This window comes from Squalius cephalus, assembly GCF_949319135.1.
Source record: "Squalius cephalus genome assembly, chromosome: 1".
Lineage (NCBI taxonomy): Eukaryota > Metazoa > Chordata > Actinopteri > Cypriniformes > Leuciscidae > Squalius > Squalius cephalus.
Window position 1 is genome coordinate 51142650 of NC_137122.1, and position 13946 is coordinate 51156595.

Below are 13946 nucleotides of genomic sequence, written 5' to 3' on the forward strand. Positions count from 1 at the left end.
GAAGGTTGCTTATCTCATCTGCGGTTAGTGCATCCGATTGCACAACAACTATCTGGCATGTCGTTTACACCTCAAAACACCAACTTTTGTATAGTAAAACTGGCGACCCTTGATTAGTTTACTGGGTTTCGTTGCTGGAGAACGACGTTCTTGCCCGCCAGCCAGTACTTGTGACGTCACGTGCAAAGTATCAATTGGCTAAATAGTAGAGCAGAACCCCGTCCTCAATCAGAAACCATTGTATCCAATTAAGAGTTAGTTTTTGTTTTTTTCTCAGAAAACAGTTTGACTCTTTGATCCATCAAATTACTCACTTCAATAAACATCTTTGCAAAAACATAATCAAACTTGTAGCCTACCATAAGTATAGAATAAATACAGACAAGAATGCTGATTGCTGTAATTATGTCATCATATCTCAAAGGCATGGATATTAAACAGACACTTTCCCCTCCAAAACTATTATGTTTGGAATGCTGTTGGATGATTAAAAAAATAATATATATATATATATATATATATATATATATATATATATATATATATATATATATATATATATATATATATATATTATTATTATTATTATTATTATTATTATTATTATTATTATTATTAATGTAATGTTGAGTCTGGGGAAATTTTTCATTCATAAATGCAAATATATGAAGACGAAAGCTTATTTTTCTGTATTCAAAAGAGACTTTATTTGTAATTACTTTCCATCGTTGGAATGGATGAAAATTAAAAAGGCCCAGAAATTTGTCAGAATAATAAGAGACCTTGCTCTCTTAGAAGAGGAATGAAAAGACCCCTTCTTTCTTTTGTTTCCTTCTTTTTTTATTAATTTCTTCAAATATCTGAAATTTTCTTTATAAATATGTATTTATTTAACTGATACGTGCCCTGCTTAATATTTGTTTATCTGTATTTATTAATGCCATTGTAGATGTTTTTTTTTTTTTTTTTTGTTCTTGGTGTTGAATAAAACATATATATATATATATATAAAAAAAAAGTCCCCCTCCATGACAGTGTGAGTTAACGCACACGCCATTGAGTTGCAGTGATAAAGCAGCACTGACACCTGTCGGACATTATATGTATTACATTATTTATTGCAACAAAAGTGAACAACCGGTTTTTATGGTCCTCATATAATAGAACACACAAAAGGTCAAACATTAAAGTCCCCCTGTAGTCAATAATTGTATACCTTAAAACTCATCTTTGGTCACCAAAATGACATAATTAAACGCCTTAAAAAAGCTTGAATGTGACTCTACACCCTTGCCTCATTAACAATTTCCTGTGCCCTGGGCAACAAGACTCAAGGTCCCATATGCCCAGGGTGCGATTTGCCGGGGGGGATGCGTGGGATTTCCCCCTTTCTGGTCAATGTATCCCTGCCTCTGCTTACTTATTTTTATCCCCGGTGGGGATTAATTTATCCCCCCCTCAAAGTGATCAGTGCTACTACATAGTGGCGAGGCGGATCACAAAACTTATCACGGATCCGTGGTTTGATTAAAGTCCATTTTATTTAAAAATGCGCTACTTTGGCTGGCTCCGCAGCCTCTCTGTAATCACCACTCTGCAGACTTGCTCAATCTCAATGTCCCGCCCACGGCGCTGGTTACACCTCACGAGTAATAGCCTATCAACACTTGCGAGACGGTTGCAGGTCTTTTTTTACGCCGCATATTCAACATATTACTTAAGCGGGAATAAACATCACAATATTATCTGTTTCTATGATGACGAGCAGAGTTAGTGTCCCAGTCACACCACTGAGAATGGCCGAAGTTACACACGGTGTTTTACTCAATTGAGGCTAAAGCAAAGGTTTTTTTTTATTACTCACTCACTTCTGAGTGTCTGGCGCGAGTGATTTCAATCAATGTAAAGACGCGTTTAGAGGTCCTGCGGCGCGAAGGCGTTTCGCGCGGCGCGGTATCGCGAAGCCCGAATGAGGCGAATTGACTTTGTCGGTCCGGCCCGACACATTAACTGTAATCATGAGCCCGAGCCCGATTTAAACAGACCATTTTTTAAATACGTGGGCCGTTATAACCAGGGGTACATGGCGCCAGGGAAGGAGAGATGAAGCAAAGATGAAGTTGACGATCGCCATCTCCGTGAATGCGCATATATGGAGAAATGCATGGATTACATCAGAGTGTTGCATATTTCTTTTCGTTTAGAATTGTTTCGTTTAAAGACATTTCAAGCTTTCTTTAGATATAGCCTATTTCTTAATATTCTCTGTTAATTTATGATGAGATGCACTCCAGTTAACGTGCAGTGCAAGTGACCGCGGCGCGCCTCCATGATTATAGCCTATTGTCTGCTATATTTGCTTCTTATTTATTAAATACATGCAATTCGTTGATGAAACATGTATTAAAATTAAGATACAATTTATACAAAACGAAATTCACTTTAAAGAAAGGCTTTCTGCAAAACAAAACTTAATGAAGTGGTCAAAATCATGTCTGACTAGTCTGACAAGTCTCCTGATATACTGCACATCTTATCTTACTCGTGCTGTTCACTTTTCATAAATCAACATAGATGGGAAAAAAAAAACATTATAATATTTTAACAAATATGAAACTAAATTAGCTTATTTAATGGCTACAACACATATAGTAGGCCTACAGAATCTGAAAGGCAGAAGTTGAAAGGCAATTGTGCATAGTAAAACATATACATTTATCAAGTTCATGGGTAATTGAGCGTGCATTTATTAATTATTATCTTAATGAATAATGCAACCAGGACAAATCATGTAAACTGCCTTGTTTGTTTATTCAGAATGAAATGGATCGCAAATGGGTCCGAATGAAGAAACGTAAAAAAAAAAAAAAAAAAAAAAAACGTGAACAATGATGAACACAGAAAATGAACAAGAATGAACTTTGGATGGCCAAGTAGGCTACAACTCTAATTTAATTCAACAAGGTTTTAGAATATAGAATAATTTTTAAACAAAATAAATATTTTTAAAGTTTATTATTATCCGGGCCGGTGTGATGCGTGCGAGTGGAGGAGACGCTCGCTGCATGACACGTGACGTGTTGCATTTTGTAACACAAGTGCTCAATCAAGGGCCCGGCCCGGGTGAAGTTCGGGCTCGGCCAGAGAATCTAAGCTCTGATTTATCTGATCCTGTCCATTAGCTTTGATCCATGTACGGCTTTTCAGAATGCCACCAAGTACAAATATTTATGTATTTTTTCAGCGCGAAAACTAGCTAGCTAGCTGGGAACAATGAAAAGGGTCCAGGGGTGCGTTTCCCGAAAGCATCGTTAGCCAACTATGGTCGCAAGTTCCGTCGTTATCAGCATAGTTCAACGATTTGGTCTTTCCCGAAACCATCGTTCCAACGAACGTTCGCAAACAGCATCGCAAACTTGTGTGGTTGGAATGACAGCTCTCGAGCTGTCGTTAGAAGCATAGTTTCTAGTTTACATGAGATGTAGACTGAATAAATCCTTATCTTTAGCAAAATAAGCAAGCTGACATTCAGTAGGACCCGTGTTATTTATTTAGAATACATAAATGTAATTTACGTCTTTTAGTTTGTCAAGAGATTTAAAGCACCGTTTTTGAAGACTGCGCATGTGCGAACGTGCTCTACTATGTAAGAACGAGCCAAATATTGAGTCTGGTAATAAAGCAAAATAACTGAGAAAAATTAGAAATGGTCTTTAGATGCCATGTCTGTAACTTATATGACAAAATCTAGCGTTAATTCGAGCTCAAACAGATGAATTAAAATAAGTTATTAGTCCACCACGTGCGAGACGTCATAAACCAACGTGGTTGAACGATACTTTGCGACAGACGGTTTCGGGAAACAGTCGTGACTAGCTAGTTGATTTCTCCAACGATGCATCGTACTATATGGTAGTTAAGCAGCGAACTATATAGTTGAATGGGAAACGCACCCCAGGGGTGCGTTTCCCGAAAGCATCGTTGGCCAACTATGGTCGCAAGTTCCGTCGTTACCAATAGAGTTCAATGGACATTGCGATGAACTTGCGACCATAGTTGGCCAACGATGCTTTCGGGAAACGCACCCCAGAGCAGCAAACGCAGTGAATGAAGTTCATGTTCTCATGATTTATTTTTATAAATAATTTTTTTTTTCGAAACATCCCCCCCTCTGTTTTTTTCACAAATCGCACCCTGCATATGCCCATATCAAGACAACATCTGACATTAACATGCATCTATTCATTCTTATTATCTTTTCTCTTCTTTTAACAGGTGATCTTAACACGCTGGCCTTCTTGACTTTACATATGTAAACCCATGCACAACATTTCACATTAACACGCATATATTCATTCTTATTATCTTTTCTCTTCTTTTAACAGGTGAGCTATAATTATCTGGCCTTCTTGACGTTGTACACATACATTTCACAATAAAGAAGTTATGTTTTAACAGCTCCTTCAGTTGTGATGATGTGGAGGCTATTGTTCCATGTCTCACTGCTAGCTTCCACACTGGTGGTAGCCTGACTGCTAGCACTAACGTTAACGTTAGCTGTTTCCACGGCCACAGGTGAAGGAGGGATTTCAGCGTTATCATCGCCTTTCCTCAGAGAGCACTGATTTGAAGTTTTTTTTTTTTTTTTTTTTTTGCTATTTTTGGAATATGTTTCAAATTGTCAACTAATTTCAGTTCATTTTCTCTTTTTAATTTTCTTTTAGCGCTCCCGCTTAACTGCTTCTCCATCTTCCCACCAATTTCAAATTTCAGAGCATCAAGTCACGACGACGTGACAGCTCGGCCTCGCTCACTGCGCAGGAAGCTACAGACACTGTTTTTGACGTGATTTAACATAATATTTTGATCGAACGGGTTGCAAAATTATGCATATAATTAGGAAAGTGAAGACTGCGTTTATAACGTGATCTAACATAATATTTGACAGTGCCCAGGGCCTTTAGATGCCCTGTGCCCCTGGGCAAGTGACAGTTGCCCTAATGGTTAATCTGGCACTGCTAATTTAGTATACGAATTTGCAAATTACCCCCGCCTCCACTCACTCACACCAGCTCAGAGATTCACTCATTGATGATCACACGTTGATCTGATTGGTTACAAGGTAGTTTGTGACCTCAGAAACACCAACCGCGTTCACTGCAGTTTTAAAGAGAAAATACTCAGCAATGGTGTTGACTTATGAATTTGTACATGGTTTGTCTTAAAGCATATTAAAAACACCACATAGACATCACAGGGGGACTTTAAGATACTGTGATTGTGAAATTATGCTTTCTGTCAATTCCTGTTTGAGATCATTTCAGGATAATTGAAAAAGGTAGTATTTTTGTATGATCACAAAACAAAAACCCATCATGATTGAGGTCTAGATCACACAATCTACATCACACAAATGATAAATTGAGTATAGAACATGATATAGCGATACATTATCACATGCAGGCAACACGAATGTCAATATTAATGGTACCGCAAAAATGTATTAGCACAAAACGGACACACAGCTAAAGAAATGTACAATGTTAACAGCACTTTGTGTCTTTTGTCCTCCTGAATCAAATTCCTTGGCCAGTACTTCACTGGATCTACTGCCTATTTCTCTACGTCCTATTGTGGAGAGCGTCACTCTCTGTGTGTTGTGTGCTGGCTACTGTCTACCGGCCACCAGGGCACCATACAGACTTTATCAAAGAATTTGCTGAATTTCTATCGGAGTTAGTACTGGCTGCAGATAAAGTCCTAATTTTTGGTGATTTTAATATACATGAAGATAACGAAAAAGGTGCATTGGGATTGGCATTTAAAGACATTCTTAACTTGGAGTTAGACAACACGTGTCAGGACCTACTCATTGTCGTAATCATACTCTAGATCTAATATTATCACATGAAATAGATGTTGATGCCGTTGAAATTCTGCAGCAGAGCGATGACATCTAAGATCATTATCTAGTCTCGTGTAAACTTCATTTAGCCAAGGCTGCAAAGCCGACTCCGTGTTTCAAATATGTTAGACCTATTACTTCTGCCACTAAAGATTGCTTTATTAATAATCTTCCTAATCAGTTCCATCATCTCAGCATCCCAGATAGCTTAGAAGAACTCGATACTGCCACAGAAACTTTTAACTCTCTCTTTTTCAGCACTTTAGACACAGTTGCTCCGTTGCGCTTAAAGAAGATTAGTCCAATGCCGTGGTACAACGAGCACACTCAATCCCAGAAATAAGGGTCTTAACTAGCGAAATGATCGGTCACTTTCTAAAAATAAAATAAAAATTATTTTATTATTATGTCATCATGCTGAAAGGGTACACACTGTTAGGCTGCATAGATTAGGTCAGCCAGAACCGGGAACACTTCCCATAAATCCTGATGTACTTGTTACATCATAAGAAGAATGGCGTCTACACTAATATTAGTCTCTCTGCTTATACCGAGGTTTACCGCAGTCCGCCGGATCCAGGGCGTATCCAGATCTGATGAAGGACCTGCACCTGGACACACACACACACACACACACACACACACACACACACACACACACACACACACACACACACACACACACACTCCAGATCTGATGAAGGACCTGCGCCTGGACACGATGACAACGCAGTCCTAAGTGTCAACTAGTCTCTCCCCTGTGAAGGCCTCCTTCCCGTCCCTTACCTCTGTACAGATGAAGCGTTGTCAGGATAACTCCATGAAGCAATAGAAATTCTGTATTATAAATTTTAAGGCCAGCCAAATAGTTTGTTGAGGGTTGGTTTGTATGGACACACCTGCACACATATACAGTATATTCAAACGCACATACCTATAGACTAAACGCGTATTATGCATGTGCACGCCATCAGCGTTCTCACGGGATCACGTTTTGCACAGAGAGAACTTAACCCTCTATTGCATGATATATGAAATAATAGAGAAAAAAAATATTTCCACACATTTTATTACCAGTCATAGAGCACATTGAACAATTCAACACATAATTTACAAAAATTATAATAATAGGGGGTAGATCTAGGTATGTTACTTTGACGCAACAACATGCAATAATGGTAATAAATACAAAAAGTGCAGTCTATTTAAAATATATCTCTTTATTTCATAACAAAACACATTTTATGAAAGATCTTCAACATCAACTTAATTTAAAAAAAACATTTGTGCTAAAAAAGTAATACAGTTCAAACCAGTTACCATAGTGGGGTTTGTTACCTAGAAGTAACAATGCGCAACAAAGGAATATTATTTTTATGCATTCATTCTCATTCAATTTTCATGTTTAAAAATCAAAAACTTCTTTCTGCCATAGAATGTTGATATGTTCATTGTCACTGAAAAAGATAATTACACAATTATTATATGTATCTGGAAATATTAGAGGCAGATTGAACATTTGGTGCACACACACACACACACGCACACACACACACACGCACATCTGAGCTTACAAAGCTACAAATTCTATATGCCTACGCATACTTATAGCTAAACTGTCATCATAAATATTGTTATTGTTATTAAGTATTTTAAAATTAAAAAAACAAGGCACATACTGACAAATACTTTAATAAGTCTTGGTATCCTGCCATCTGTGTGAAATGTTATATTGCTGATAATATTGTAACTATAGCATGAAAACAGGGAATTCTCATTCCACTGTTGCATATTGTTGCTTTGAGGCAACATAGCTATTTTACCCATTTACAAAAGAAATATTCAATGAAAACATAATAAACAGAGTGAAATTAAAACAGAACTTACACAAAATTGTGAAAATATTTTTTATTTCATGGAAATCCTAAGGAAAATTACACTTTTTCAAAGTTTTGTGGAGCTGAAAAAACATGGCTGCCGCATGTGAGTGCAGGTGAGGAAAAGACATTGAAAAGGGGGTTGGACAAGTAATGTAATCAAATACAAGCATTCTATTGGCTTTTCATACTTCCTCTAGATTAAAATAAGCTCTTTTTTTTTGGTGTATGATTTTGTAAGCCTGAGAATATGAGGGAAAATGGGCATGTTACCCTGAAGCAACACTATGCAATAGAGGGTTAAGGATTTTCTGTTAGAACGGTGTCGTGTTAGCGGCCACTAATGATCTTTGCGACGGAGGTGAATCAATGAAAAATAACTTTAGCTGGACAATAACTTTCTTCAGCTGCTGTAAAGCCAAAACAATCTCTGTTACTTTAATGTCCTATTATCACTGTAAAGCTGCTTTGAAACAATCTATGTTGATAAAAGCGCTATATAAATGAAGGTGACTTGAATTGACTTGACTGGTCTCACAGGACAGGTTGAAAGAAGATGTCCCTCTGCGCCACAATAGAGACACTGTGTGTAAATAAAGATGTTCAGCAAAAATGATACTGTGTTTAATAACCATGTACAGTACACTTTACAATGTGACCTTGTAAATGTATAATTTAAGGTAAAATGGAAAATTAAATTACTACAATGCATTCAATGCAGGATATTGAAGTTATTGATGCACTTTTTTTTTCTTAGCATCCCGTTTGAATTGTTAAGCCCTACTACACAATGATTGACTTTTATTGGAAAGAGGGAAGACAGATATAGGAGAGAGGAATGTTCCTTTATTTTCATCTATTTTTTTTATTTTAATTATTTTGTTTTTTAAGATTATTATGTAATTTCTTTTCTTCTTCTTCTTCTTCTTCTTCTTCTTCTTCTTCTTTTGTTGTCCTTGTTTTAATGTTGCATTTATCATTTTTTTGGTTGGGAGGGTTTAAATTGAGACAATCTGTAATCTCTTATTTTTCATTGAATGAATAAATATAAAATTGTCTTGCTAAATACCAATAAAAAATATTTAAAATAATAATGATTTTGTGAGAATATTTCAAAGTTTCAAATACTTCAAAAAACTAAGTGGAAAAATGTACTCTACATAAAATGATTTACCATTTTAGTGCTGTCAGATTTACATCTTTGTTAAAGTCATCTTTGTATAGCCAGTTATGCTCCCTTTCTTGTAATGTATGTAAATGTAAAAAATGTGCCATTAAAGGGGTGGTATAATGCCCTTTTCACAAGATGTAAAATGTTTCTTTGATGTCCCCATTTATGTGTGTATGTGAAGTTTAGCTCAAAATACCCCACAGATATTTTTATATATAAAGTTGTCACTTTTTGAGGGTGAGCAAAAACGCACCGTTTTGTGTCTGTTCCTTTAAATGCGAATGAGCTGCTGCTCCCACAGAGCTTCAAGAGCGTGTCCTTTTACCTCACACAGTCATACACTGAAAATTTCAAATACTTTTAGCCTTTATGTTCAAACCAGAGTCAGACAATGATGGAGAGACTCAAGAAGTAGTGACATGTAGAATGCAACAGGACCTTTCTGAATGGTTAGTTGATGAATTTATATGTAGCTGATGTAGAGTAAACTATCTTCTAGTCATTGATTAGCATATTCTGTCTTGATAATCTACAAATCGTGTTCAGGGGGCGGGGTTTATGTAAATTCTAGGGTTGGTGATGTCACTAACCCGGGAGGAATGTCATGTAGCTGTTAGTCCTTAAAACATTAGTTCTTTAAAAGCAAATATCTTCCTTTGCTTTGAACTTTGAGCATTGTAACTTTGCAGATGTTGTTTATGCTCAAACGGCAACATTACACACTAACTAAAGTTAGAAAAGTGAAATCATAATCAACCACCCCTTTAAATATTTAAAAAGGCAGTAAAGAAAATGTTAATGTTAATAAACATTTCTATTTTAAATAATTTTAAATAAATCACATTTCTATCTTCCATTTCATAAAAAACCTCATGCTCACATTCACTTCTGCTTCTAGATGATAAGAGCTCCTTCACATCTCAGATTCATGATGAATTAAAAGCAAATCACATACAGTATGCTGAGAATATTCTGCAATTTCTTCTCTATCTACAGGCAAACCCATACTGTCCATGTGGAGTATTGTCTGTGTATGCTGTGTCTCTTGATACTCTATGCAGATTTATGCCAAATGTTTTCAGTAGAGATCCCCTGTCCTGCAGAGTTTAAGAGGTGTAGGAGTTATGTACCCAATACCCACACTTGCGGTCTTGGCCACTTGAGAGAGCGTGCATGCGTCAGGAAGTAAGGCTGCTTCTCAATATCCCTCCTCGTTTCCTCGCCCCTCCGTCCTCCATCCTATGACCCGGAAACCGATGGAGCTCAGCCATCTTGAAGGACATCTCAACTCTCTAATTGCACCGCGAGGAGGCGATGATCGAGGAGTGAGGAGGCTTCCTGAGGAGTCATGAGCGAGGAGGATACGTGGGTGTATCCTTTGCTGAAGTGTTTTATCGACTATTGGAATACTTGATCACTCGAGTGTCACTTCACTGCATCATCAGCAGCGCTCATAAGATCTGCATTTATGCTGTTTTAGTTTGTTTATTTAAGAAATTCATAATAAATAATAATAAAGCAAGATACCCTGTTGAAATATGTGAGACGTGTGGTTTATTTAAACTGTGAAGGTAAATTATAAATTCAAATTATTGTGACAGATGTGAAGGGGGAGGATAATTTATACGTGCGTCATGTTTAAGCTTTCTTTCGATTCCTCCGTCCTCCTTTTCTTTCCTTGCGTCCTTCCCTCGCATCCTACATATGGGGTGGAGCTGAGACGCGAGGAAAGGAAACGAGGATGCAAAAATAAGAATTGAGAAGCACCCTAAGTGCGCAAGACTGTCCCATGTCTTAAAGGGATAGTTCACCCAAAAATTAAAATTAGCCCATGATTTACTCACCCTCAAGCCATCCTAGGTGTATGACATTCTTCTTTCAGACGAATACAATCAGAGTTATATTTAAAAAAAATGTCAAACAGCCCTTCACTCTCATTATTAAGCTTGGAAGAGCCAGGACATTTTTTAATATAACTCCGATTCTTTCAGACGAATGTCATATACACCTAGGATGGCTTGGGTGAGTAAATCATGGGCTAATTTTTATTTTAGATTGAACTATCCCTTTAAAAATGCCAAAGTGCCCTTAATGCAGACTAAACCCACAATGAAGCGGTATTCGATTTCGAGGCTAAGCGTATCATGTATTATGTTCGGGAACTCGTGCCCCTAAAATCGTGAGATGTCAAGGTAAACGTTTCACTATAATGTAAATTAATTAGATACATATAATTTGGTAGTAAAAACATAACGTGTTGCACATTTTATTGGTGCAAAGATGAGTATGGTATGTGTAGGCCTATTTTGTACAACATTCGCAACTGTTTTTATCACTTAACCCTAAGTGATAAAACCCTACCCATACCCCTAACCCTAACATTTGCAACTGTTTTTATCACTCAATTAGAAGCATTACAATTTTAAATTGGCATTTTCTGTTAGTTACATAGCGACTAGGCCTACTGAACAGACATAAGTTGTTGTTGTTGTTTTTTTGTTTGTCTTTTAAATGCAAAGCATTGAAAATAATAAATAAAAGCTATGTAAACACTTGTATTTTTTTGCGAGACTATAAGTGTGTCCAATTGAGTAATCAAAAGTTCTACACTTGCAGTCTTTAGGCCTACTTGAACACTTGGGCCAAATAGAGGAAATACGTCATGCAAGTAGACAAGTGGTCAAGTGCAAAGACCGCAATTGTGGGTTTTTGGATAAGGCATTATTCACAATACTAATTACGGTTATTATTACGATATCTGGTGTGAACGCAGTGCTCCGCTCCTCCAAACCTAATCAAACACACCTGAACAAGCTAATCAAGGTCTTCAAGATGAGGCTACTAGGAAGTTACAGGCAGGTGTGTTTGATCAGGGTTGGAATTACCCTGACCTCCTTGAATCTTTAAAAACGTGTTTTCAGAAACTCTTATTAAACGATTTATGTTGCGGGATTCAGCAGCACATGTTTTCAGTGTAGTTTTGTGTGCCTCACTGTTCCTCCTGACTGACTAATTCAGCGTGTTTTCCAGCAGAGCTCATTGTGAGATCACAGGTCGAGAGGATGACAGCTCGAGTGTACTGCTCGTTAAGAGTTGTTTTATTGTGCCTGTCTGCATGTTTGTGCACAACACTCGCTGGAGTTGCAGGTGAGATCTTTTAGCTTCATTACACAGAAGTGATTTACAAAATATGACTTCTTTTGAACATGAAGCTACAGTACATTTAGTTGCAATAGTCAATTCATGGAAAACACATTAACTGTCTATGTCTTCTATCTGCATTGTGCTTATATTACACACCCCACTACTCTGTCTTTAAACTGATTGACAGTTTAGTGATAAATGGAACTTATTCTTGATTTTTAAGCAGATAAATACATGCATATTTTCAAGTTTGAGACCTATATTTCAAAACCCCTGACTTCTAAATACTGAAACCGTTGCAACACTCCCTGGTCCCTTTTAACGATCCTCTTCTGTAGATTCCGGTCAGTGTCCGGCGACGCTGACGGTCGTGCCGTCTCAACGAGGATGTACTTCTGATAGAGACTGCTCTGGAGGACATAAATGCTGTCAATTTCCCTGTGGGCCCGCGTGTGTGCCGCCTGTTTTCAGTGAGTTTCAATCAATGATGGATGCTAGAGGTTTCCCAAAAGAAACGCTGAATTTTCACTCAGACGTTGCTAGTAAACTTCACAAATAATTGCAAAGAAACTACAAGTAACTCGTTGAACTAAACATGAAATAGAAAGACTGAATATATATATATATATATATATATATGTGTATATATAATTATTATTATTCAAACAGTAAATGAGACCTTCAGCATTCAGTGATGCTGAATCCCCCCGGTGTGTCTTTTATAATTCTGTTGTCATATCCTGCTCCTTGACAAATACTTTAAATTTAGCACATATAGCACAGTTTCACAGAATAGCTTTACAAAATTAATAAAGATGATGTTTATTTAAAATGCAATTCACTCTGTAACACTTGTTATTCATGATTTAAGTTTTGTGCTGAATGCCACTGAAAGGACTGACTAAAGATGACTATCTGTATCCCTGCAGTGAAGCCTGCGGCCGAACCGCCAAAGCCTGCTGTGAAGCCTGCAGTGAAGCCTGCCATAAAGCCTGCAGTGAAGCCTGCCATAAAGCCTGCAGTGAAGCCTGCGGCCGAACCGCCAAAGCCTGCAGTGAAGCCTGCGGCCGAACCGCTGAGTGGGCCTGATGGCCACGATGAACATGATGGCCACGGCGGTCACGATGAACACGATGGCCACGATGAACACGATGGCCACGGCGGTCACGATGAACACGATGGCCAAGACGATCACGATGAACACGATGGTCACTGTGGTCATGATGGTCACGAGTGGTCACGATCACCAGAGCGGTCGCGATCACCAAAGCGGTCACGGTCACGATCACCAAAGCGGTCACGATCACCAAAGAAGTCACGATCACCAAAACGGTCACGGTCACGATCACCAAAGCGGTCGCGATGTCCAATGTAAATCGTGACATTGATTTTGGCGAGTTCTCTTACAGATTATTTCAGTACTTTGTTTTGAATGTTCCCTGTTTATCACCAAATAAATCTTGTTTAATGAAGTGTTTTTGCTTGATTGGAGTTTTTGGTACAACAAAATACTTCTCCATTTCTGTGAATACATGTGGTTATCCTCTGTGTCAACAGAGAAGTGTTTCTTCCTCTGTATAGTCAAGGAAGTTGGTTTATCCTGTCTAATCAGGGAAGGTTCTTTTAATGTTATCCTCTGCAATGCCAGAGAGTCATTCTCTGTATAGTAAGGGAAAATTTATCCTCTGCTCAATCAGGGAAGGTTAACAGCTTTTACAGTTCATGTTGAGGTTTATCCTCTTTGTCAGGGAAGTACTGTCAGGAAAACATCACAAAGGTTAAAAGAAAAGCTACGTTAATTCCCCAACCACTGATAAATCAAGTGATAAGTTCAAATCATTGTTAGGAC

General features: G+C 37.7%; 1 long non-coding RNA gene across 1 annotated transcript; it reads left to right on the forward strand.

Moving 5' to 3' along the window:
• Positions 1–11850: 11850 nt before the first annotated feature.
• LOC307167497 lies at positions 11851–13106 on the forward strand. The gene is made up of 3 exons (XR_013822800.1): positions 11851–12100; positions 12436–12567; positions 13027–13106. It is a non-coding gene; the product is annotated as an uncharacterized lncRNA (long non-coding RNA).
• The last annotated feature ends 840 nt before the right edge of the window (positions 13107–13946 follow it).